General features: G+C 42.0%; 1 long non-coding RNA gene across 1 annotated transcript in view; it reads right to left on the reverse strand.

Moving 5' to 3' along the window:
- Nucleotides 1-27960, reverse strand: part of LOC126442705 (uncharacterized) — a 98686-nt gene that overhangs the window by 44703 nt on the left and 26023 nt on the right. Inside the window, exon 2 of the long non-coding RNA XR_007581600.1 lies at nucleotides 7730-7828. This is a non-coding gene — a long non-coding RNA (uncharacterized LOC126442705). The remainder of the gene's footprint in view (nucleotides 1-7729; nucleotides 7829-27960) is intronic.

The following is a 27960-nucleotide window of genomic DNA, read 5'->3' on the forward strand; positions in this document are numbered from 1 at the left end:
AATTTAGAGTGTCAAAATGGTTTTACGTATAGCAGGGGTGCCATGAGTCTCTGGTTATACAAAATTGTTAAGGCTTTCGTGGCCACTTGTTGACAAACTGCCTATCGGCTTCTGTCTCGGGTTCTTCGGCCGACGTTCATCTAATGATTTTTCTGACGTTTCGCCAGCACGAGTGGCTGGCATTGTCAAAGCTTCACCCTCCATTGCCGGTGGTGAACTGGAGGCGAGCTCGCGGCCACAGGCTATATGTATCTGGCGCGCCAACGTCCGAGGGCTTATCTGCAGTCATTTCCGGTGCGTTTCTCCTCTTGCTACCCGCGATGGTCGTTCGCTGCAGTACGGGAAGCCAGGATCCGTTTACCTTAAGGCTTTCCTCTTTCTTGTTGAAACTGTTCGCGTGTTTTTGGATTTCTACAGCTTCTCTGAACAAGCGCGTGTGATAGTGCTTCTCTACAGACAGAACTTCCGTGTCGGCGAATTTTATTACGTGGTCGGTCTCATTCAGTGCGTGCTCTGCCACGGCCGATTTCTCCACCTGCCCCAACCTGCAATGTCGCTTATGCTCTTTGATCCTGGTGTTAATGGATCGTCCAGTCATTCCGACATAAACTTTTCCGCATGTGCAAGGTATACGGTATATTCCCAACATTGCAAGTGGGTCTCTTTTCTCCTTCGCCGATCTAAGACACTCTTTGATCTTCCTTGTCGGTTTGAAAATCGTCTTTACGCCGTGTTTGCGCAATATACGGCCGATTCTGTCCGTCACTCTGGGAATGTATGGCAGAAAGGCCGTACCCGACATTTCTTTTTCTGGTTCCTTACTTCGCTGAGTCTTTAGCTCTGTTACACTTCTTTGTTTTTAGATATATTTTTCCCATGTGGAATGTTTCCCTCTATTATATTCAATATTATATATAAATAATAAATACACATCCGTCCACATCAAACCCACCAACAAGCAACAGTACCTCCATTATAACAGCTGCCACCCATTCCACATCAAACGGTCCCTTCCCTACAGCCTAGGTCTTCGTGGCAAACGAATCTGCTCCAGTCCGGAATCCCTGAACCATTACACCAACAACCTGAAAACAGCTTTCACATCCCGCAACTACCCTCCCGACCTGGTACAGAAGCAAGTAACCAGAGCCACTTCCTCATCTCCTCGAACACAGAACCTCCCACAGAAGAACCAACAAATGTGCCCCACTTGTGACAGGATACTTTCCGGGACTGGATCAGACTCTGAATGTGGCTCTCCAGCAGGGATCCGACTTCCTCAAATCCTGCCCTGAAATGAGATCCATCCATCACGAAATCCTCCCCACTCCACCAATAGTGTCTTTCCGCCGTCCACCTAACCTTCGTAACCTCTTAGTTCATCCCTATGAAATCCCCAAACCACTTTCCCTACCCTCTGGCTCCTACCCTCATAACCGCCCCCGGTGTAAAACCTGTCCCATGCACCCTCCCACCACCTACTCCAGTCCTGTAACCCGGAAGGTGTACATGATCAAAGGCAGAGCCACGTGTGAAAGCACCCACGTGATTTACCAACTGACCTTCCTACACTGTGAAGTTTTCTATGTGGGGAATGACCAGCAACAAACTGTCCATTCGCATGAATGGACACAGGCAGACAGTGTTTGTAGGTAATGAGGATCACCCTGTGGCTAAACATGCCTTGGTGCACGGCCAGCACATCTTGGCACAGTGTTACACCGTCCGGGTTATCTGGATACTTCCCACTAACACCAACCTGTCAGAACTCCAGAGATGGGAACTTGCCCTTCAGTATATCCTCTCTTCTCGTTATCCGCCAGGCCTTAATCTCTGCTAATTTCAATTTGCCGCCGCTCATACCTCACCTATCTTTCAACAACATCTTTGCCTCTGTACTTCCGCCTTGACTGACATCTCTGCCCAAACTCTTTGCCTTTACAAATGTCTGCTTGTGTCTGTGTATGTGCGGATGGATATGTGTGTGTGTGCGAGTGTATATCTGTCCTTTTTTCCCCCTAAGGTAAGCCTTTCCGCTCCCGGGATTGGAATGACTCCTTACCCTCTCCCTTAAAACCCACATCCTTTCGTCTTTCCCTCTCCTTCCCTCTTTCCTGACGAAGCAACCGTTTGTTGCGAAAGCTAGAATTCTGTGTGTATGTTGGTGTATCTATCGACCTGCCAGCGCTTTCGTATGGTTAAGTCACATCATCTTTGTTTTTAGATATATTATATATAAATATACAGACAGGACCGAAAGATCGATCTCTCTACCGTAACCAATAGAGTCAAATACGCTATTGAAGTTCTGTTACATCTATGTTGACTCGTATTGTTACAGTATGACACACTAATCACACGCACATGCTCCGGCACAGCAGGCAAGACTTCCTCCGAGCTCAGCTCTAGAGGGGTGGGGGTGGGGGGTTGAGTCGTGTCACACCATTACGTGAGTGAACTTTAACAGCTGCAATACAATAAAACTGTAAGTGTGTAAGATTTCCGAGTGATTGTGAATGTAAGGATAATTGCTTTTTGAGTTCGACATCAGGTGAGTCATACAGACCAATAAATTTTGAGCAAAGCTTGGAGTCAAAACTCAAGTACAAGTTTCATTGCAGGAACAGGCGATATTTCACATAACTATTAAGATAAAGCTGTAAGTGAACCACAACTACAGGATGACACATAGCAGAGGGTCGGTTTTAGGTCACGATGGGGGTAGTTCCCCTCCACATGACATACCGTTTCAGTTACAATGGAGCAGCGTGACTTGCAACATCGTTTGTTCGTCTATGACAGCTTCTTCAGAAGTGGTGGGTCTGTTGCAGCTACGCAGCAAATGTTTTGTGTACGAGTCAATCTCAGATGACACGAGATTGTCCTGAGTCTTAACACAATCTTCAGATGGGTGCAAAACTTCAGATCAACTGGGAACATAATGCATACGAAGTGTTCAGGCCCAAGAAGCAATGCAATGGTACCAGAAAATGTTACAGGGCTAATGGATGCGAGAGCCAGATGCCCGTGACAGTCAGCTAGCCGTCATGCAAGTTAACTAGCAATCGGTCATCAATTTGTTAGAAAAATTTTGCTCACATTAATATTCCATCAGTACAAACTTCTTGTTGTGCAACAACTCAAGCCAACTGATTTCGCTGTATGCAATGACTTTGCTTGTAGAATGCAAGTGATTTTGCCGATGAGTGATGAAGCTCATTTTCAAGCAAATGGGACCACCTGTAAACAAAACCTGCTTTATTGTGCTCCTGAGCATTCACACTTTACTCATCAGTATCCGTCACACTTGGACTGTATTTTTTCCGACAGTATGGGGCCGCAGTCCCTGTTACTGTGCCTCGATACATTCATATGCTAAAAATGTTCTTGAAACCAGAACTGACAAGGAGAGGTCTCCAGTGGTGGGATCGAGTTTCTGAAACCGGCCATACAGTAATGTCGGTTAGTCCTACGTATTACACCCTGCAGCCATTCATCCCGGTGAGCCCTCATTTGAGAGTAACTGATGGAAAAAACTTCAGAATTTCACGTGGTGCTCAACAGCATTAAAAATGGAATGTGACATCGGAGGGTTGCACGTGTGACAGATAGGGTGTGGCTTCACATGCGTGAGGTCACAGGTTTGAATCTGATCTGGTACTTTAATTATCTTTTCTTATTTTTCACTTTTTATCAAAATGACCTTAATCATTATTTTTATTCAATTAATTGGTTTAAATGTAATTTTTTTTAAATTTCTATTCCTTTTGTCACATTTTAGTTATCACAACATCTTCATATGCTCTCATTTTTTTCCTATTATTTTTTTGTGCTTGAAGTCTTTCTTTATGTGATTTCAATTAATTTATGTATTAGTTTCAATCTAATTTCTTCTGTTTTGACTTCCTATTTTTTCGTTGACACTGTTGCATCCATTATTTCTATTCCTCATTTAACTTTACTTGTAATTCCTTCTTTCACTTAAATCGTCACCTGTTTTGTTTCATCTATAGTGCAAGGGGAATTTAGGCTATGTTTTAAATGTCTGTATGACAATTACCAAAAGAAAGCACATCTGGCATCTTGTAATGAGAAATACTTTTTTTGACGCCATTGCACAGTGAATATAAACAGATTATATCATCTTTTGTTTTTTAACTGATGGATCAAAATTTTCAAATATTTAAATATTATAATAGATAAACAATCAGATTCACATTCACAAAAATTCCAAGTGGAAAAAGAATCATATAAAGAGAAAAACGAGACAAATGTAAACATTCATATAATGACTAAAAAGATGTGACATATGAATAAAAAAAATTACGTTTAAAACCAATTAATTGAAGAAAAATAATGATCAAAGTCATTTCAATAAATATTTAAAAATAGAAAATGGAAAGATTTAAAAATATAAAATGGAAAGCATCTGCTGAGATTTGACTCTACAACCTTCTGCACGTGAAGAGCTTATCCTATCCATTACAACTAGTCTGTTATACAGAGTGAGTCACTAACTATTGCCACCAAGAATAACTCTGGAATTATGATAGGAGTTGAAAAGTTGCATTGGACAACAGGGGCCATAATGGGACATTGGTTTCTTGTTGCTAGGTGGGGTCACTTCAGAGATATGAAGGTCAACCCCCTTTCTTTTTTTTAATGGGATGCTATAGTTTGGCACTTATTTTCTGATAGCGGTTAATGAACGTCCATTTACAGAAGGTGTTCGAAGTGATGACCATTGGTATCAATGCAGCGCTGCAATCTTACTATCATGGATTGAGTGGTATTCCTTATCGCTTCGGCACTTATCAAAGCACATGCTCTGACAATCCTCTCTCGCGTATCTTCAAGTTTAATTGGAACGTCTTTATAAACAATGTCTTTGACACGAAGTGACAAGGATCTCAAACCACAGTACCAAGAGTATCACTTTCCACTTCCTTGTTACTAACTTTCCTTTGCCCGATATGTTTCCGATGCGTTAAAGATCCAGTTGTTCTCAATTTATCTTACACATATTTAAATGTATGAGGTGTAGGGTGAGTATGTTGAAGATATCTTTCAGCATATAAGTGTCTAGCTCTCACTGAATTTCGTTGGCATTCTCAGTAAATGAGAAGCATAACGACTTGTTCTTTGAAGGAATAAATCATTCACATTTGCTTGATTCGACAATACTAGTCTTACCATTCCTATTAGTATTGTATTGAGAAACCGTCTAATGTTATTTATATATCAATGGCACGTTAGACGGATACGCTGTGTTTGGTAATTATTTACTATTTTCACTATATATGAGAGAGAATTGTAAGAGCATGTGCTTCAATAAGTGCCAAAGTGATAAGGAATGCCACTCAATCCATAATAAGAAGGTTGCAGTTCTGCATTGACACCAATGGTCATCCCTTCGAACACCTGTAAATGGGATGTTCATGCCACCTTTGTGACCTTCGCTGACGTTCGGAGACCTTACTGTTACACATCATTGGATTTGTCTCGACAGCTGCTGTCAGAAAATAAGTACTGAACTATAGCATCCCATTAAACAAACACACACACACACACACACACACACACACACACACACACACACACACAGTTGACCTTCATAACTGACGCGACCCCACGTAGCAACAAAAAACCAACGTCATATTATGGCCCCCGTTGTCCCATGCAACTTTTATCCCACAAACTTTTCAGCTACTATGATACTTTTGGAGTTATTCTAGGTGGGAACTGTTAATGACTCACCCTGTATACTACTTGAGCATCGAGTAAAATTATGAATTTTTTCGTCAATTACTCGCAAATGAGGGCCCATCTGGGTGAATGGCTGCAGTGTGTGTGATACCTGGGATCTTAACCTACATTACCATACATACTTTATATAATCCCAAAAGATGAAATAAGCGTTATTTAATTACAAAATTGCCAATATCCTGTGCTTCAAATTTGAAAGCACTACATAGACAATTTTCACAGAACGCAACCTTAATTTCTTTAAAAAAAAAAGAAAAAATCAAGAAGTCTAGTTCAGTTTGTCCTTCCAGCATACTGCAGTTGCTCCAACTGGTTGATATAATTTAGAATTCAGTCATGTACATTAAAAGACAAAAAGAAATTTCTGACAGTATCAATTCCTCGCACAACAGCAGCAAAACCTGACCCAATGCCCTCCTATTTTTCTTCTTCTTCTTCCTCATTGTTACTGCCAGCACCTAATAGGCATAAATGTAAGCATTTTATTCTCATCAGTCTCAGGTATGGCAGTCAGAACACCTTAATCACAACAGTGTCTGGAATCTGACATTTTCAGAAAAATCAGTTTTCTACCCCATCCTCCTCCTGGAACAATGTCAGCCTCAGCAGCAACTGATGTACCTCAGTCACCCTTTGTGAAACAATTTTACATTGTCTGTTGTGATATAGAATTCCAGACAGCAACAAACAGTTGTACAGGCTGTATGAGGCTGACTGTTATTACATCCTTCCTCTCAAAGAATGAAACTGACTTCTGCAAAACTGCTACTTTGTGCTTATCTTGAACAGAGTGTATTATGCCCAGGCAGAGTTTGGAGGAAGGAACACAACATTTACATTCCTCACTAATTGTTTCCTTAGGAGGTACAGGGCATATGTTAATAATAAGTCCAATTCCTTTCTGCCGCGCTCATCTTGGTATCTAACGCCTGAAAAAGTCTTAAGGATTTCTGGTATCTCCAGGGTCTGCGGTTGTACTCATATGCACAAAGCAGCATTTCTACATTTTGGAAACATCTGAGAATCATTAGAGGAGGCAACTTCCATTGCTATTTACACACAACAGCATAGTTACCTTTTTTTCCCTCCGTGGCAATTTTCTACCTTAACTGAATATGATTTTGCAGGAAGTAAATTATAACAGATGCCAGTTTCATAAGCATTGAAAATGTATCTGGGCTCATAGCCCTCTAACAGTCGTGACAATGTAACATTCTTCGAAAAGTTTACATTCTTCGAATAGACAACAGCACTGTCCAATATGAGTGTGTGAGGTGAGACCTGTATTATATTGTCTATGTGCTCACCTTCATGAGTCTTTTACTGAAGTTTGATTTAAATCTTAATAAAGGCTCGCGTGATTGGCACTTTTCCATATCTCAAAGTTTTGCCAGAAGCTGAGCTGAATGGAGTAGTTTTTGACAGCTCTGACATTTGGAAACTAAAGAAAGATAAAACATTTGAAGATAAGACCGACAACACTGAAAGGTCAACTCAGATATCCTTTAAAGAAGGTATCAGCAAGTTTCTCGGCAAGCTCTCCGTTACAACAAAATAATGAGAAACGTGCTGGATAGTTTGAAGGTACTGGGTGCCTCAATGCTGCATTTCACTAACTCCCAATTACCTATTTTCCAAAAACAATCTAGGTTCTGTGAGTGAGAAGCAGTGTGAAAGGTTCCACCGAGAGAGTAAAGGAAGGTAAGGTATCAGAGCCGAAGGGATGTCAGTATGATAGCTGACTGTTGCTGGATGCTACACGTGGTATATCCCCGGGCAGCCAACTTGAAACAGTGTTCCAAATGGAAAAAGAAGACATATCAAGTGTTGCACATTTGTATTAGTGCTGAAGAACATTATACTTCATTATAATGTCAGGAGTGCCATATGTTAACATGTTGGTTTTTTATATATTTAGTATTATTTAGAAAGGAAATTAAGAAATAAAAAGCTAATGACGTACCGGCTCCACAGATGGGCGGTTAATGTGGCTACCCTCGGTGTGGGAGGAAGCTGGTTCGATTTCCGAAACGTCTTCAAATTGTTTCCAAGGAAGGGAGATCTGTAACACAGCAATGGGGAAAATCAAATGAAAATCAATTCAGTCATTTGGTGGAAAACAATCTACTCATTCAGTTTTAATTTTACATATTGAGTGTAATTATTCATTCAGTCTTTGAATGAAAGCAATATGTGGGAGCAACCAAATGAAAACATTCAACTGTTTTGCCACTGTTAAATCATTACTGTTGACAACACTCTGTTAACATTTGTCGTCACTGTTATGCCGTTCCGATATTTGCTTGCTATTTGAGTGCCAATAGGTAGCTTTCAGTTAAGTTTTCTGTCCACACTTATAATAGGTGTTTTCTTAATAGCGAACTCAGCATCTGATGCAGAATACCAAAATGAACAGAGGCACGGGAATGGAGGAAATCTTATGACTCCATAGAAAGTGATCCTCGAGATAAATTCAATATGATGTACAATAACTGCAAGGATGATTCTTATTATGAAACTATATTTATTAATTTACAGAAAACAAATGACCCATGACAAATATTTCTCACAAAAAATACTTCTAACAGTTCTTCAATAAATTTAGATTAAAAATTACTCATTTATTTAAACATAAATCTGAAATGTAGCATCAGTTATTAACCTTTGAAAACCAACAGAAATTCCACATGCCGGACATATAAAAAAACCTCTTATTTATGTAAATAAATGAGTACAAAAAAGGGCAAATATGCTCCTGTTTGAAAGCCTCTGAATGAAAAGTATGGTACTGGCTACCTCAGTCTACCTTCCTCAGCACCTTCACAAGTTTTCTCAAACATTTGGCATTTGACCATATTCATGCTTGCAACTCGCCTCTCACTCCCACAACCTCCCCTTACTGTACTGCACTCAACACCCACTAGTCCATTTGTGCTCTTCTGCTCGCACAGTCATCGTCATCACAGTCTCCGTCTTCCTCTACCTTAGTCCTACCACCTCATTACTTCCTTCCCACTGCTGCTGTCTCTTCTCATTGTCACTGCCATACACTCTGATCTCTCATTATCACTGGCTCTTACCCACTTCCACTTCCCCCTCATCTTTGTTTCTCTATCACTGGCTCTGTCTTCTTCACTCTTCTCCGAGCACTGTTCCGTCAATCTGCCTATTATGTTCCACTGCCGCAGTGTCCTCTCTCTCTCTCTCTCTCTCTCTCTCTCTCTCTCTCTCTCTCTCTCTCTCTCTCACTGCCACTTTTTCCTTCACTCTTTCTGGAGCAGAACCACTGTTTACTATTTTCCAGTACTTATTAATTTTCTGTCTTTTTCTAAATGCCACCGTCTCCTTCTCTCTAACCACAGATATGTTTGCATGCCAAAAACGTTGGTAATTTTTTTTAAACGTGTTGAGGAACGTACGCAGAGGCAGCTAGTCCCCCAATTTTCTGCCGAGAGCCTCTCAAACGGAAGCATATTCGGCCTTTCCACTGGTTCCCTTCTTTAGCCTGCTACAGCAAGGCATGTCTCTGATATGAAAATAACTTTATGGATCATTAAATTTTGACTGTATACTTACACAAAACTGAAATAATGCAAAACTATTTTTACACCTCAGACTGGATTTTAAGTGCATAAAAATCTGCACGTGCTTCAGTGCCACAACTTGGGGTTCCCATGACCCTTACAACGATAACAGACATACTTTACAGCATATTTCTCCTCGCTAAATAACTTTGTAAGCTACGTTTTCATCTCGTGTCCATCTTTTGTGTGTATAAGTAGAGTAACTTTGAATCTCTGTACCTCGGAAATGGGTGAAGATATCAAAACAATTTTCACGGATGTTCAACATCAGGATCTTAGGAATATATTGTAAGGATTACAACTGTCTGGTGTGCACAACCATCTCGGAATACGCAGCTCAGTTTTGGCACTCAAAAACCAAATTTTGACCTCGTATTGTAGGATAGTTACAGTAAGACAATCCTCTTGCTGGGAATGCAAATGGTCCCTGGTCCAAGGGCTATCCAAAACACACGACCCTACATTTCTGTCACCAACAGAATCTGAGCTGTGAGTCCCAGAAAAATCTCATTTTTATTGCAAGGTTTTGGAATGTAATGGTTCCTTGAAATAGGAAATGTTATGTCTTTAACATAATTGCCACCCCTAATCACGGTTCATGTATGACCAAAAAGACTGAAACACTATGTAAATAAATTCAATCAAATCCAGAGACAGAATTCCACGATCACAGATCGCCTGCGGTACTGCCACGTTGAACAGACCTGAGGCATAATGTTTGCAGACACCATTGTGGTTCCGTTAGCGATGGCGAAGGACTTACAGGAATAGCTGAACGGAATGGACAGTGTCTTGAAAAATGTGTTATAAGACGAACTCCTACAGAAGTAAAACAAGGGTAAGGATTATCAATAATCTAAGGAAAAAATAGAGAGCTACTTATTGTAAAGATAAAATGTTAAGTTGCAGACAGGCACAACAAAACACCAATTAGCTTTTGGCCAAAGCCTATGTTAGAAAGGAAAACACACACACACACACACACACACACACACACACACACACACACACACACACACACACACACACACACACTGGCAGCTTGGACAGGAATGTAGCTGTCACGTAGAATGCAAGCATCTGGAGGGGGCAGGAAGCACAACATATAGCAGGGTACAGGTGAGGGGGTAGGGGTGGAGAGAAGAGCACTGTATGAGGCTATGTGCAGGGACTAGACCTCCAATAGACATATCGTCAAGTCTCTGTGGGGCAGGGAGGTGGGGAAAAATGGAGCCAAAAAGGGGAGGATCTGGAAATTATGGGTGGGTGCACTAGCAGAGGACAGAACATAGAGAGGGTGGGAAGAGAGAATAGGGAGAAGGTGATAGGACAGAAGGGGCACAAACTATCAGACGGAGGGTGCGAGACGACAGGTTACCGTTGGTCGAGGCCGGGATAATTTCGGGCACGGACAATGAGTTGTAAGTGTAATTCCCATCTGTGCAGTTCAGAGAAGCTGTGCGTAGATGAGAGGCTCCAGATGGCTTGCGTAGTGAAGCAGCCACTGAAACTGAGCGAGTTACGTTCAGCTGCATGTCGAGCCACAGGATGTGCTACACTGTCTGGGCTACAGTTTAGTAGTGGCTGTTCATCTTGGTGGACAGTTGGTTGGTATACACACCAATATAAAAACTGTGCAATGATTGCATCCGAGCTGGTATACAACATGGCTGCTTTTTCAGGTGGCCTCTGATTGGGGAAGATAAGCCTGTGACAGGACTGGAATAGGAAGAGCTGTTTTGGTGGATTTGGCCAGGTGTCACACCTGGGTCTTCCACAGGGAATGATCCCTGTGGCACCGGAAGTGGCACAGAGATCAGCTAGAATGTCGTAGAGGTACGGTGGGAGACAGAACGTAACTTTAGGAGGAGTGCGAACGATCTCGGGCAGGGTGTCCCTCATTTCAGGGCACAACGAAAGGCGATCGAAGACCTGGCGAAGGATGTAGCTCAGTTGTTTCGGCCCAGGGTGGTATTGGGTGACAAAGGGGCCACTCCTTTGTGGACGGTTCTGGGGGGTGGTGGGAGGATTGGGGGTGTGAAGGGAAATGGCACAGGAGATCCGTTTGCTAACTACGTCTGGGACCCTCAGCACACTGGGCAACGGAGTTCTCGTCACTGCAGATACGCCGTCCCCAGGTGGCCAGGCTGTACGAGAAGGATGACAACTGCCAAAATGTAGGTGCTGTTGGTAGTTGGTGTGTTTCGTGTGGACAGAAGTGTGGATGGAGCCATCGTAGAGGAAGGTTTCAACACCCAGAAAGGTGGAACACTGGGTTGAGGAGTACCAGGTGAAGTGGATGGAAAAGAAGGTGTTGAAGTTGTGAAGGAATGAAGATAGGTTGTCGCGGCCGTGAGTCCAGATCGTGAAGATATCACCAGTGAACCTTAATGAGACCACGGCTTTGGCATTTTGGGAGGCTAGGAAGGTCTCCTCTAGATGAAGTATACACAGACTCGGCATAGCAGGGTTCCGTGCAGGTGTCCGTGGCTGTGCTGTGAATGTTTGTAATCTTACCTTCAAAGGAGAAGTAGTAAGGTGAATTAGGAACGAGGTAGTGGGTTCAGAGTCTGAAGGACGTCAAGAAAGGTAGCGAGCAACAGTGATAACACCACGGACGTGAGGGATGTCGGTGCACAGGGAGGTGGTGTGCACTGTGACGAGTAGGGATCGAGGAGGTCGAAGGAAGTGGGAGGCTAGATTACGAGCAATCGGTTGGACGTGTCAGCCAATGACGAGCGAAAGTTTTTCAGTGGGGGTGCAATAAGCAGTCACAATCGCACGTCCAGGATTGTCGGGCTTGTGGATTTTGGGGAGCGTGTAGAAGGTGGGTATGCAGGATGTCGTAGCGGCGAGGACGGAAATGGATTCAGGGGAGAGGTTCCGGGAAGGCCCTCAGGCTTAAGCAGGGATTAGAGGTTGTACTGAACTTGTGGGATAGATCTCTCTGCTTCTCTTCCATGTGACGTGCATTCTGGTCCACACTGCTGGAGATGGCAGTCATATGTGAATGAGGTGTGTGTGTGTGTGTGTGTGTGTGTGTGTGTGTGTGTGTGTGTGTGTGTTTTGTTTTCTGATGGAAGATGATGTGTAGGTGTCTTTTCATTGCACCTCTCTGCACCTTAATGTCTTGTTTTTATAGTAAGCAGAAATTCATCTTTTCCTTAAATTGTTGATTTTCCAAACTGGAATTTTTTTTTTTTTTTTTTTTTTTGTTTGACAAGGGTATGGAATGTAGTTTAATTAAATCAGGCGATGCTGGGAGATTTGGATTAGGAAACAAGACACGAGAAGTCGTAGATGAATTTGCTATTTGGGCAGCAAAATAACTCACAATGACCGAAGTACAGATGACATAGAACACACACTTGCATAGGGGGGGAAAAAAAAAAAAAGAAAACCACGGCTGATAAGGAGGAATTGATAATGGAGAATGTCAACTGAAGTACCATGAAGTCATTCCCACAGATATTCATCTGGAGTGTAGTTTTATACAGAAATGAAATATGGACGATGATCAGTTCAGAGAACAAGAGAATGGAAGCTTGTGGTGGTAAGGTGACCCATCTCAGAATTGAGTCATATTTGGTACATGGCTACCTACATGGATTAACAGTAAAACTGTCCTAACTGTAACCATTTTTGACAAATTCAGGTTTGAAGGCTCAAGGGTACACACCCAGTTATTAGTCAGGCACCAATTTCCCAATTTTCAGAGACCTAATACTCAGTAACGACTTAACCTACTGACCTCAGTTTTTTATGCATATAGTACGTAGTCCATCAAGTTGATCTAACATGTAAGAAGTATAATCCATCATTCAAACTTTTTATGAAAAATGTTGAAAAGCATCCTTTTTCCGTGCTGTCCTTCAAATTTGTGATTTTTAAACATATTGTAACTTGCACAGGGAAGCAGTACAGACTTCAGCTTCTGCCCTGTAACTCTTCAGTCCTACAATTAAGTATAATGAAAAGTATTTGGCATTGCAGTTGGTATTTCTTACCTTCACTTAAAGATGTCTCAATCACAAAAGAGTCAAATTTGACTAGTTAGCCCTGGGGTGGGGATGTGTGTGTGTGTGTGTGTGTGTGTGTGTGTGTGTGTGTGGTGGGGGGTACGATGAGGACAGATCCAGGAACACTGTCACTTCATGCACTTTTCTACTAACACCCTTCTAATGGAGAGGCTGTAAACAGATGCAAATGGGCGCACTGTTGCTGTGGAAGCTTGTGAAAATGCTTTGTTGGAACAACTGCAAGTTGGGCATTATGTGGCTTTCAAATATGATGAAAACTGGTATGCAGGGCACATTTTCCAGGTATCGAATGAATTTAAAGATACTGACATTAACTGCACGCCTCTTGCTAATCAGTTCCTTTCACGGCCCTGTAGGAAAGATGCTGTTCGAGTCTCATTCTCCGTTACGTGAAAGGTGAGTGTCTCGTCATTACAAAGTCACAGTGCACAGTTGTATAAACTTGACAACACATGCTGCGAAAAAGAAGTCATTTCGTGTTTGGTTCAAGATGTCAAGAAATACAAAGCTATATATAACACGATAGTTCTAGAAATACAATTTCCGTCTTTATAATTGAATCTGTTTATGGAACTGTTCTTTGCAGAAATTTTATATCTATGTACAGGGTGGTGATTGATTGTGAACCGGCCAAATATCTCACGAAATAAGCCTCAGATGAAATAACTACAAAGAATGAAACTTGTCTAGCTTGAAGGGGGAAAGCAGATGGCGCTATGGTTGGCCCGCTAGATGGTACTGCCTTAGGTAAAACGGATATCAACTGCTTTTTTTAATTAGGAACCCCCATTTTTTATTACATATTCATGTACTACATACATAAATATGAATGCTTTAGCTGGACCACTTTTTTCACTTTGTGATAGATGGCGCTGTAGTAGTCAAAAACATATGGCTCACAATTTTAGACAAATAGTTGGTAACAGGTAGGTTTTTAAAATTAAAATACAGAACGTAGGTACGTTTGACATTTTATTTCGGTTGGCCCAATGTGATACATGTACCTTTGTGAACTTATCATTTCTGAGAACGTATGCTTTTACAGCGTGATTACCTGTAAATATCACATTAATGCAATAAATGCTCAAAATGATGTCCGTCAACCTCAATGCATTTCGCAATACGTGCAACGACATTCCTCTCAACGCGAGTAGTTCGCCTTCCATGATGTTCGCACATGCATTGACAATGCGCTGACACATGTTGTCGGGCATTGTCGGTGGATCACGATAGCAAATATCCTTCAAATTTCCCCACAGAAAGAAATCTGGAGATGTCAGATCCGGTGAAAGTGCGGGCCACGGTATCGTGCTTCAACGACCAATCCACCTGTCATGAAATAAGCTATTCAATATCGCTTCAACCACACACGAGCTATGTGCCGGACATCAATCATGTTGGAACTACATCGCCATTCTGTCATGCAGTGAAACACCTTGTAGTAACATCGGCAGAACATTACATAGAAAATCAGCATACAATTCACCATTTAAATTGTCATCGATAAAATAGGGGCCAATTATCCTTCCTCCCTTAATGCCGCACCATACATTAACACGCCAAGGTCGCTGTATTTCCACTTGTTGCAGCGATCGTGGATTTTCCATTGCCCAATAGTGGATATTATGCTGGTTTCCGTTACTGCTTTCTGTCAATGACGCTTTGTCGCTAAATAAAACGCGTGGAAAAAATCTGTCACTGACCCGTAATTTCTCTTGCACCCAGTGGCCGAACTGTACACAGTGTTCAAAGTCGTCACCATGCAATTCCTGGTGCATAGAAATATGGTATGGGTGCTATCGATGTTGATGTAGCATTCTGCTATCGATGTTGATGTAGCATTCTCAACACTGACATTTTTAAGATTCCCGATTCTCACACAATGTGTCTGCTACTGATGTGCGGATTAGCCGCGACAGCAGCTAAAACATCTACTTGGGCATCATCATTTGTTGCAGGTCGTGATTGACGTTTCACATGTGGCTGAACACTTCCTGTTTCCTTAAATATCGTAAGTAACCGGCGAACAGTCCGGACACTTGGATGATGTCGACCAGGATACCGAGCAGCATACGTAGCACACACCCATTGGGCATTTTGTTCACAATAGCCACATATCAGCATGATATCGACCTTTTCCGCAATTGGTCAACGGGCCATTTTAACACGGGTAATGTATCACCGTAAGACAGAGATTTAGGAACCAGGTTTTAAATTGTAAGATCCGGTGAACGTGCGGGCCACGGTATCGTGCTTCAACGACCAATCCACCTGTCATGAAATAAGCTATTCAACACCGCTTCAACCACACGCGAGCTATGTGCCGGACATCAATCATGTTGGAAGTACATCGCCATTCTGTCATGCAGTACATTTCCAGGGGCAGATGTGGACTCTGACCACAATCTATTGGTTATGACCTGTAGATTAAAACTGAAAAAACTGCAAAAAGGTGGCAATTTAAGGAGATGGGACCTGGATAAACTGAAAGAACCAGAGGTTGTACACAGTTTCAGGGAGAGCATAAGGGAACAATTGACAGGAATGGGGGAAAGAAATGCAGTAGAAGAAGAATGGGTAGCTTTGAGGGATGAAGTAGTGAAGGCAGCAGAGGATCAAGTAGGTAAAAAGACGAGGGCTAGTAGAAATCCTTGGGTAACAGAAGAAATATTGAATTTAATTGATGAAAGGAAAAAATATAAAAATGCAGTAAATGAAGCAGGCAAAAAGGAATACAAACGTCTCAAAAATGAGATCGACAGGAAGTGCAAAATGGCTAAGCAGAGATGGCTAGAGGACAAATGTAAAGATGTAGAGGCTTATCTCACTAGGGGTAAAATAGATACTGCCTACAGGAAAATTAAAGAGACCTTTGGAGATAAGAGAACCACTTGTATGAACATCAAGAGCTCAGATGGAAACCCAGTTCTAAGCAAAGAAGGGAAAGCAGAAAGGTGGAAGGAGTATATTGAGGGTCTATACAAGGGTGATGTACTTGAGGACAATATTATGGAAATGGAAGAGGATGTAGATGAAGATGAAATGGGAGATACGATACTGCGTGAAGAGAGTGACAGAGCACTTGAAGACCTGAGTCAAAACAAGGCCCTGGGGGTAGACAACATTCCATTAGAACTACTGACGGCCTTGGGAGAGCCAGTCCTGACAAAACTCTACCATCTGGTGACCAAGATGTATGAAACAAGCGAAATACCCTCAGACTTCAGGAAGAAAATAATAATTCCAATCCCAAAGAAAGCAGGTGTTGACAGGTGTGAAAATTACCGAACAATCAGTTTAATAAGTCACAGCTGCAAAATACTAACGCGAATTCTTTACGGACGAATGGAAAAAGTGGTAGAAGCCGACCTCGGGGAAGATCAGTTTGGATTCCGTAGAAACACTGGAACACGTGAGGCATGACTGACCTTATGACTTATCTTAGAAGAAAGATTAAGGAAAGGCAAATCTACGTTTCTAGCATTTGTAGACTTAGAGCAAACTTTTGACAATGTTGACTGGAATACTCTTTCAAATTCTAAAGGTGTCAGGGGTAAAATACAGGGAGCGAAAGGCTATTTACAATTTGTACAGAAACCAGATGGCAGTTATAAGAGTCGAGACGTATGAAAGGGAAGCAGTTGTTGGGAAGGGAGTAAGACAGGGTTGTAGCCTATCCCCGATGTTATTCAATCTGTATATTGAGCAAGCAGTAAAGGAAACAAAAGAAAAATTCGGAGTAGGTATTAAAATCCATGGAGAAGAAATAAGAACTCTGAGGTTCGCCGATGACATTGTAATTCTGTCAGAGACAGCAAAGGACTTGGAAGAGCAGTTGAATGGAATGGATAGAGTCTTGAAAGGAGGATGTAAGATGAACATCAACAAAAGCAAAATGAGGATAATGGAATGTAGTCGAATTAAGTCGGGTGATGCTGTGGGAATTAGATTAGGAAATGAGACACTTAAAGTAGTAAAGGAGTTTTGCTATTTGGGGAGCAAAATAACTGATGATGGTCGAGGTAGGGAGGATATAAAATGTAGACTGGCAATGGCAAGGAAAGCGTTTTTGAAGAAGAGAAATTTGTTAACATCGAGTATAGATTTAAGTGTCAGGAAGTCATTTCTGAAAGTATTTGTATGGAGTGTAGTCATAAATGGAAGTGAAACATGGACGATAAATAGTTTGGAGAAGAAGAGAATAGAAGCTTTCGAAATGTGGTACTACAGAAGAATGCTGAAGATTAGATGGGTAGATCACATAACTACTGGGGAAGTATTGAATAGGATTGGGGAGAAGAGAAGTTTGTGGCACAGCTTGACCAGAAGAAGGGACCGTTTGGTAGGACATGTTCTGAGGCATCAAGGGATCACAAATTTAGTATTGGAGGGCAGTGTGGAGGGTAAAAATCGTAGAGGGAGATCAAGAGATGAATACACTAAGCAGATTCAGAAGGATGTAGGTTGCAGTAGGTACTGGGAGATGAAGAAGCTCGCACAGGATAGAGCAGCATGGAGAGCTGCATCAAACCAGTCTCAGGACTGAAGACCACAACAACAAGAACATTGTTTTTAGGGCCGGGGGAATGACGTTAGCGAGAAAAATATCTCAGTCTTTGATAGCAAGTTGAGTACCGCAAATCGCTAAGCTGCCTCATTCTGAAATACTGGGTGAATAATAACCGCCGGCCGCTGTGGACGAGTGGTTCTAGGCGCTTCAGTCCGGAATCGCGCTGCTGATAAGGTAGCAGGTTCGACTCCTGCATCGGGCATGGATGTAGTCCTAGGTCTAGGGGACTGATGACCTCAGATGTCAAGTCCCATGGTGCTTACAAGGGAACCTCCCCATCGCACCCCCCTCAGATTTAGTTATAGGTTGGCACAGTGGATAGGGCTTGAAAAACTGAACACAGATCAATCGAGAAAACAGGAGGAAGTTGTGTGGAACTATGGAAAAATAAGCAAAATATACAAACTGAGTAGTCCATCTGCAAGATAGGCAACATCAAGGACTCTTAAGTTGAGCAGTGCCGTGGTCCCGTGGTTAGCGAGAGCAGATGCGGAACAAGAGGTCCTTGGTTCAAGTCTAACCTCGAGCGAAAAATTTATTTTCTTTATTTTCGCAAAGTTGTGATCTGTTCGTTCGTTCACTGACGTCTCTGTTCACTGTAATAAGTTTAGTGCCTGTGTTTTGCGACCCCACCGCAAAACTGTGCGATTAGTAGACGAAAGGATGTGGCTCTCCAATGGGAACCGAAAGCAGTTGATCGCAAGGCCATAGTCAACCGATTCCTCCAGAGGAAAACACGTCTGATATATTCTATACGACACTGGTGACGGCATGTGCGTCACATGAGAGGAATATGTTGTCGACCCACCTAACTTGTAAAGTTGGCGAATGGGTAAAAATATTCTTCTACCTTGCCCTGGTTAGGTTTCCTTGTGGATGTGATAATCACTCCCAAAAAAGTAATGAAAACATAAGAGTTTGTGACATAAATTGAAAATAAGAAATTAAATTTTCCAATCGAGGGAAGGCTTGAACCAAGAACCTTTCGCTCCGCAATTGCCCACGCTAACCTCGGGACGACGGCACTGCTAAGTTTAAATTGCCCTTGATGTTGCCTATCTTCAACATGGACTACTCAGTTTGTATATTTTGCTTATTTTTTCATAGGTCCACACAACTTCTTCCTGTTTTCTCGATTGATCTGCGTTCAGTTTTTCAAGGCCTATCCACTGTGCCAACTTATAACTAAATCTGAGGGGGGTGCGATGGGGAGGTTCCCTTGTTAGAGCCATCTGAATAATGTCCGGTTATTTCACCGCCTTCAGTTCCGTTTCCTCGAGACACGCTAAGCTTCCAACTGATACTTCTCTTACTGCGTGAAAACCGTACCCTAAGGTTATACTACTTTACGAGTGGATTACCGAAGCATTTTGGACGTTTAAATTCGCTCAGTTTACGTGAAACATTTCTGCTGGAGATTCCGTAATGGAGATGACTACGGCTCACGGAATCGGAGGCATAAGACGTGGTGTCGCTCCAAAACTCATTTATGCCAAAGTGCTGCAGTTGATGGCTTTCGCAAAGTTGTGTCGTATGAAGACACGTTATTTCCACGCAGTGACATAATAAATAACGTGTTGTATTTATTTTAAATATGTGTCGTGCGAGAATTCTGAAGGAATCTCGAATCGCACATCGAAACAATGTCCGACTGAACGTGGCGCTATTTTCCGCTCGTTCAACGTTATTCCCTCAGGTTTTCAGCGCTTAAATGACTAGAACGGCGATAAATAACGAGCAATGAAACACTCGACTCAGTAATTTAACACACTATTCCCCATTCGTAGCAATGCTATTTTTTTTTTTTTTAATTAAGACAATGTATTAGAGAGGAGCAGTTTGCTGACGTTGCTCTCTCGTGAGTTAACGGGACGGACTACACAAAAGCGAGCAAAACAAAGGAACAGCCGCGGCGTCCGGAAACTGCGGTCGGGACCAGCTGCCCGCCTTCCCCTGAGGACCTTCTGGCACTGGCCGCCTGGCCCCTCCCCCACTCCACGACTGACCCACGCCAACCGCCGTTGCACGCCGCGTCGAGTCCTGGGAAGTTAGCGACCCTTTTTCGAGAAATATACATTTTTTTCACGGTTCTTGCTAGATGTGTCACAGTTATAGAGTTCTTTGCACAAAATTTCAATAGTTCTGCAGAATTTAGCGAAGAAAACAATGTATAACATAGGTGATTCAGGACCCTTTCCTTACGATACAATTCTCACTGTTGCCACAATAAATCACTTGTGCATAGATTCAAACCGTATTGATCATTACAAAAATATAACCATTGACCATCGGCGGACATTTCTTGCGGCGTTGTGCCAAGCATTCAGCTTATCCGCTGTGAAAATACCACACTTGACGCTATTGTACAATTTACATCATCTTTCGTTTATCTACAGAGTCAGCATCTATCGAATTATCTTCACGCAAACGTGATGCCAGGATCACAGACTTCCTCTTTAGGTACGGAGGAAACCAGAGTTCAGTCTTGTGGAAGCCAAAACAGGAACTCTGGGCCGCCCTTCTTTTAATGATAGGAAACTCTAGAGAAATCTCACGCTTGTTTTTCTTCATCGTGCCAACAAATGAAAAATTCTTCCTTCATAACTCTATCATCATTCCAGTACTAGTAAACCAGTTGTCCGCTTTCACATTTCGACCTGACTGATATGTAGGTTTACACAGTCACAGAACAACGTCAAAATGTATTGCTCAGTTGGTAAATCCTTTTGGTTGCAACACAGCGTATATTTCCAAACTGTACGGGTAAAATACTTAAGAATCCACAAAGCATAGATTTTAAATCCATACTTGTTTGTTTTGATACGTACATTTGGCGAAAACTGCACCTTCCACAGAATCCTTCCAGCTTCTCGTCTACTGCAACATTTTCTCCGAGGGTATAAGATTCTTCGTAGTTGCGTACAAACAGTAAATATTTCCCGAATTGCTGTTAGCTTCTCCAATTGTCTCATTTCATCACGAATAGCGCGACTGTAAAATCTAAGACACCCCACAATAAATTTGAAACGCTTTACGTTCATTTGCGAGGTGAAATTTTTCAATGCCATCCCCATCACCTCCACAGAGATCTTCCAGGATTCATCTGCTGCTTTTGTTAACAAAAATTAAAAACAAGAGACTGATGAAGGCTTTCAATTCAATAACATCTATTGATTTTACCCCTCCCTCACGCTGAAATGAATCTTTGACGCTCTCAAATTGCTGATTGCAATACATAACTACAATAGACAAATATCGTCATCTATGAGGCAATTACAGCATCAAATAATATTATCCTCGTCGAACAATATGCTTTGGATTTCTTCAACATGATCTAGTATGTTCCACTTAAAATAATAACATTCCTATAAATTAACGCAACCAGGCGCAGTGTATTAATTTGATATTTGACGTTCAGACAGCGGACACTGACCATTAGACAGTTCGAACAGAATTTAATCACATTTCACATTCTGGATCAGCTTTGTACGACTTTCTACGTTGATAAACAAATAAATTGCTGAAATGAAATACGAAACGGCACAGTGGATAAAAACGAGCAATCGGCTCATATCTCGTAAGGAGATCATTAGCGTCCATACTGAATCATACAACAATGAAAGGCGTACAGAGAAAGGAAGCTATAACGAGAAGGCGCCAATACTGCAAATTGTTTAAAAGTAATTTACAGAAAATTTCGACATGTATCAATGTCAACAGCTGCGCACGATGGAAGGATAATAGAAACTATGATACGTCCCTGAGACCTCTCAAGACCAAAAAATAATAAACAAAGCACAGCAGCTATGCAAACGTCGTGGCACTACATCTGGAAACAATGAACACATGAACTGCGTCTTTTAAACAATCGGCAAGTGACGTCGGCGTAGCAGTTACAATAGAGGCAGCATCAAAGCTGACGACAACAACAGCTGCAGTTTTTGGGTGGCGCGCGCCGCGTCGTGTGAAGGCGCCCGCCACTGCTGCACTTCGCTCCTTGCTCTGCCCCCAATGACTAAACGTAACTAAACTACTCACACTCGTGCGAATAATCATTATGCTCGTTCAGTCACAGCTCTCGTACAGTCTGTGCCCGTTGTAAAGTCGCTGCCTGTTGTGCAAGTGATATTTATGAACCGAAATACCCATAAAAATGTACAATCTTCTCTGCATGGAGGAATTTAAAGTAATCGATGATAGAGGCATTCAATTCACTCCGTCTCATCTGGTCTTCCAAAAACTGTCCGAAAATGTCTTCAAAGAATATTTACACAACAATTAAAGATGATCGTCGTCATCTGCTTACTTTTGTTAGAAAGACCTTCAGGCTGGAATGTTTCGTTGAAGAAAAAGACGACAGCAGAGGTGAGTCGTGGAATGTTTTTGGTTTTTCGTGCAACAAGGGCATGACAAAGCAATTTGACCTACTACTGTCAGCAGAAAAAATGGTCCACCGTAAAACCAACAAAGAGAAAACTTGGAAAGTTTTCAAGACTGGTTCAAATGGCTCTGAGCACTATGGGACTCAACTGCTGAGGTCATTAGTCCCCTAGAGCTTAGAACTAGTTAAACCTAACTAACCTAAGGACATCACAAACATCCATGCCCGAGGCAGGATTCGAACCTGCGACCGTAGCGGTCTTGCGGTTCCAGACTGCAGCGCCTTTAACCGCACGGCCACTTCGGCCTTTCAAGACTGGAAATAGGGAAAAGGACAGATTTGATGGCTGATAAAATTTATGAACAACACAAAATTGCATGTGCCTTTTCTTTCAAATACGTGAAAAGTGTGTGAATGTTCAAGTTCAAAGTACTTCTTGAAGATCAAAGGAAGATGTACAGAATGTGGAGCCACTTTCGAAGGGATTGCTCTAAAGAAGCCAAAAAAGGACAACGTTATTATTCTAAACTGCAGACTTTCAAACTTTTCAGACGATAGTATTCACCTGAAAAGAAGACAACTTCGTGGCACGAAATTGGTTGATAACAGGATGCCTGCAGCTCTTAGGCGAAATGATGAAGCGAAAAATACCTCTATCGGAGACATGATTCCTCCAAATTTACACAATGCTGTTGTCTTGAGAAAGGCTAAAGAAGAGTAAAGGGACAAACGATTTGGTATAACAACTAGTAAGCCTGTTTAAAACTTGCAAATTGCAAAACATACAACCAACTGGACGAAATTCACGCAATTGGATTGGACCCATTCTTCTGTATATATTGGCTGAAAGATCAAAGTCACTTGCACAAATATTGTCATCAAATGAATAGCAGTGTATACGATTCAGTAGATGCTACGGGTGGCGTTGTATTTCGAGTTATATCACGGTTTGGGGATCTGTCAAACAGAGCTGACTGTGTGGAAATTAAGTCAAAGTACATATACCTGTATGAGTACATACGTATCCGCGTAGTAAACGTCACTAGTAAAGATCCAAATATCATCAATCAGTTGCCCAACTTATCAGATGATATCCTCTAGGCGTGACGCATTATTCTTGTCATTTTTCTTTATGGAAATCGTCAGATCTGGAAATCCCAAACCAAAAATCATGGTAACTGATTTCGGTAAGGCTTTGTTGGTTGCCATTTCTAAAGCAATAGCCAATTGCTCGGGCTTAACAGATTATTTGAAAAGGTTTTATAGTCATATTGTTTTGCATGAAAGAGTAATTCTGCCCTCGTGTTGTTCGAGAATATATTTAAACCATTTTATGGTCATGATTTCGAGGTGGAAATGCTTCTCAGGAGGTAAGTCACAAGTCAAACAACTTTACCTTCGAGTTTTGGCCCATATTTACACGACAGAGTTTCGTGATACTGAAAGTGCTTTGCGCTCACTTTTGGTTGTTGCGTTGAGTGGACATAGGCAAAAAATGAATATCTTACAACAAAAAACAAAAAACAGTACGACAGTCAGCGCGGAAATCCATAAAATAGCACAAGACTTGCAGGCAGACATCATGTGCTTACAATAACCTTATAATAGAAACGGGCAACTGATATGTCAACCAAAACATGCTACCAGAATAACATGCAGCAATGACTGTAAGGCTGCAATAGTAATTCTAAGTAGAACTTCTAATTAAGGTAACACAGTTATGCAATCAACACTTGGTTACCATAGAAATAACTAACGGGAACGTCACATGGGTTATTGCATCCATGTACGCCCAATACAGCCATCAAATAAAGCCGTACGCAGACTATATCAGAGAACTAGTAACGTGTGCCAGAGGCAAAAAATTAGAGATAAGTGCTGACATAATTCCAGATCGACCCTCTGGAACTCAGAACAGATGACAGAGGACGGACAATCACTGATCTAATACAAGAAACACAATTACATGTAATGAATACGGGAGGACCTATACCAACATATGCAGGGTTCGATGGTACGAGCAGTAATATCGACTTCACGCTGGCAAATAATGCAGCAATGGCATACGTAACAAACTGGACTGTACACGACAACATAACCAGTAGAGATCATAATGTCGTAACAGACACACTAACTCACACTAAGAACACAATGACCAAATCACACACCAGACACTTGCTGTTGCGCAAAGCAGACTGGAACAAATTAACGGAAATTATCCAACGACACGATCTAGAAAACATCAATGGAAGTATCGATTATAGAGCACAGAAGTTAACACAGGTAATACAACATGCACAAAACACTTCAATACCGACAGCAAAGAACACAAATTGCTCACCAGTACCATGGACCAAAGAACTCACGAGACACACACAAGACGCAAACGAAAATTATATCAAAGGGCGATAGCAGATAGGGACAGACGAATAAGACTAAGCATATAGGCATGCACAAGACACACACACACTTTACAACACGCGTAGACAACAATGGGAACTATTTGAAACAACACAGCGCTAAATATATGGGGGGAACCATACAAAATACTGACAGAGAAGATAAAAACGCCACTAGTTCTGGGAACGCTAAGGCAGGATGACGGCACGATGAGGGGATGGAGGAATACAGCGGCGTTTCTGCTGTATAAACTGCTCCCTGACGACGTTATTGATACAGACACACAATACCATGCAACACTATGAGAAAACCTACACACACCATACAACGCTGCAACTGTCACCCGTCCTTTTGTGCAAGAAGAGGTTGCGCTAGCAATCTCAGAGCTCAAAAACAAAAAAGCACCTGGACCAGATGGTATCCACTCGGAAACACTGAAAAACTAGCACCGCAGATCACCACGTACCTAACAACGTTACTGAACGGTGCCTTACGGCTGGGCAGGGTACCTACAGTATGGAAAACCTCCAAAGCAGTCATTATTAAGAAATCCAAAGACTTACAGGCCAATATGCCTAATAAAACACCCTAGCAGAGATTCAGGAGAGGCTACTGTGTAAGCGCCTACAAACACACAGAGCTCCCAGGGGTATGAGCCAACACCAGTTCGGCTTCAGATCTGGCAGATCAATAGATGATGCCATCAACCAGGCCCTGCACATAGTTAACACCACAAAACAGAAATACGCCATGGCAATAATGATTGTCATTGCCGGAGCATTTGATAATCTTTGGTCGCCCGCACTGTTTCAGAGGCTAAGACATCTGGAGGTACCGCTATCACTGTAGACTACTGTAAAGACCGAGTGGTCGAATGGCAGATGGACAGCCGGAAAGAAATTAAAAGAATTACCGAAGGCTCTCTCAAGGGTCGATCTGCGGCCCCATCTTCTGGGACATAGCAATCGAACCCCTCCTACAACTTCTGGATGGGGATGACAGGTCAGACGGAATTGTCGCCTACGCAGATGACCTTATTAGTTGTAGTCACTGCAAACTATTTATGTCTCACATAATTCCAAAATAAAATTGAGAATTTACGATCCGTCCTCACAGCTGTACTTCCAGCACTACCTCATCTCCTGCATTCCAAAATTCGCAGACGTTATCCTACGAAAATTGCAGCAGTACCACTCCTGGAAGAAAGGATATTGTGACGATATTGCTTCGTCACAGCCTGGGGTTCGGGACCCGGTCCGGCACACAGTTTTTATCTGCCAGCAAGTTTCACATCGGCGCACACCCACTGCAGACTGAACACACGATCTATTTCATAATCTATTGGCACCACAAAAATGTTGTGACTCTCGTAAATGATATTATCTCATTAACTGTTATCCCCACAAAAAATGTTATTACAGTTTTCGGTAGAACTCTTAGGGTCCTATTAAGAAATGCCATCAGACCTTTTGTACGAATTTATTACTTTCACATGACAAAAGTGAGTCCCATATTAATTCTCATATAATGTCATCGTCACAAAAAATGTTGTTATAGTTTCCAGTAGAACTCTGTGGGTGCTATTCAGACCTCTCGTCAGAACTATTCTACGAATTTTGTTTTCGTAGAGAAAGTGAGTATCAGATTAAAACAATAATCGCATAAACTATTATCTCCACAAAAATGTTCCTATTTTCAATATAACTCTTCCGGTGCTATCCAGAACTGCCAACAGAACTGTTACACAAATTTATTTTTTTTCTAAACTGACTAATTTTTTACTATACCAAAATTTTGCCGAGTTATTGTTTTCTTCCCGAAATTTTGCAGAACTATTCGTGTTTTGTGCAGGGAACTCTAGAACTATTGCATACATATAAAAAACTATGAAAAAAATTTATATCCCTCGTAAATGGGGTACAAACTTCACGGGAAATGCTCATAAGCAAACCTTAATAAATGCCGTTACTACGTAAACAATTACCAGCACAGAATATGTTACTAGTATTTTCGACAGCACTCTTACAATGCTATCCAGAGCTGTCATCAGAACGTACGAATAGACAATTTTTTGTAGAGGAAGTGAGTTCCACAATTAATCAATTATCTTAAACTATTATAACCACAAAAAATGTTATGACTATCGATAGAAGTCCTGGGGTGTTATCCAGAAGTGTTCATCAAAACTGTTGTACGAATTTCTTTCTTTCTGTGGAGACAGTGGGTCGAAGATCAAAGCAGCTACTGTATGAACTATCATCGCCACAAAAAGATATTAGGATTTTCGATAGAGGTCTTGGTGTTCTGTTCAGAACTGTTGTACGAATATATATTTTGCTAAAACTGACAAAGAATGTTTTCGATACGAAATTTTTTCGAGTATTCTTGTTTTCTTCGCTAAATTCTGCAGGACTATTGAAATTTTGTACAAAGAACTCTGCAACTTGGCACATCTATCGAGAACTATGAAAGAAATGCGTATTTCTCGTGAGAGGGGTGCGAACTTGACACGACTGCGGCGTTGCCAGGTCGGCCCCCGGCAGCCGAGGCAGCGGCTGCGGCAGAGCCGGCGAGGCGTCTACGCCTGCCTCCACCCACACCGGATTGTCTCGCACTGCCGTACACAGCTGGCAACACGAAGCCCGCCCCGTTTACACGGGACTCCCAACACCAGATACCGTAATCACATTTCCGAATACCGATTCTGGGTAGTCACGTAAATCTATTCTGGAAATCCGCCTCCAGTTGCCGATTTTCCGAACTGCGCAATCAATTTTCACTCCCACGTAAACGCAACCGGTTTTGAAAAATCCTTGGGCTGACAGGCTTCGTCTCTTTTTCAAAAATTTTCGGCTAATGTGGCCGGAGTGGCTTTATGTACAGTTAAGGACAAGTAGAAAAATTAGACATAAGCTATTTACACCTCGTCTAACTGAAGGGAAATAGCTACTGTGCTGACTAAATGAGAAACTGCAACAGCTGTTTTCCAGGCGACATATTTAACTGGGATGGCGAATCTGCTTCAGACCTTAACATGTAAAAACGGCGGCGAAAAACCGTTTCCGAAATTCGGTTTTCGTCTTTCGGAAGACGTGTAGCATGTAAACGTAGTGACAGGAGCCATTTTAAAGGGCGTTCACACTAGGGCCTGTGCTAGCGTGACCAGGAGTCCGGTCTTTAAAGGGACTCCTATATCGTTCCGTCTCCCATTGTCCCGCA

Source organism: Schistocerca serialis, unplaced genomic scaffold, assembly GCF_023864345.2.
Source record: "Schistocerca serialis cubense isolate TAMUIC-IGC-003099 unplaced genomic scaffold, iqSchSeri2.2 HiC_scaffold_1401, whole genome shotgun sequence".
Lineage (NCBI taxonomy): Eukaryota > Metazoa > Arthropoda > Insecta > Orthoptera > Acrididae > Schistocerca > Schistocerca serialis.